The following is a 553-nucleotide window of genomic DNA, read 5'->3' as shown; positions in this document are numbered from 1 at the left end:
TATATTAATTGACAGTATGTGAAACTTCAGTCTATCATCACCAAACAACCAGTCATCAGTCACTCTTTTGTCAGCTAAACATAATCTAGAGAGTACATTACTGGGGCAGCCACACACACACACATGCACAGAATAGATATCCAGACAAACTCCCATTTTCTCATTGTGCTATACCTTGGGTAATCACAAGGATTCCTCTGATGTAAAGTGGCGCAACACACACACACACACACAAAGAGAAAATTAAACTTTTGATGAATATATATATATATATATATATATATATATATATATATATATATATAGGGCAGATACTGCCATAATATCAGCTGTAAATATTGTATCTTCTATTAAGTCTTTAGCTTATATAAATATTAAATGGAATGCACTGAAGGACAGCATAACCATAAACACATGATATACTACATATCTCCATCTTCAGAACTGAGTCACATTCAGATCATTCATATAAAAAGGCCTGCTCTGCAGAGGCCCAACCGTACTATGCAGAAGTAAAGCTCTCTGTTGCTCCACTTTGGTATAAAGATTCAAG

Source organism: Argentina silus (assembly GCF_951799395.1).
Source record: "Argentina silus genome assembly, chromosome: 6".
Classification (NCBI taxonomy): domain Eukaryota; kingdom Metazoa; phylum Chordata; class Actinopteri; order Argentiniformes; family Argentinidae; genus Argentina; species Argentina silus.
This window is presented reverse-complemented; position numbering follows the sequence as displayed.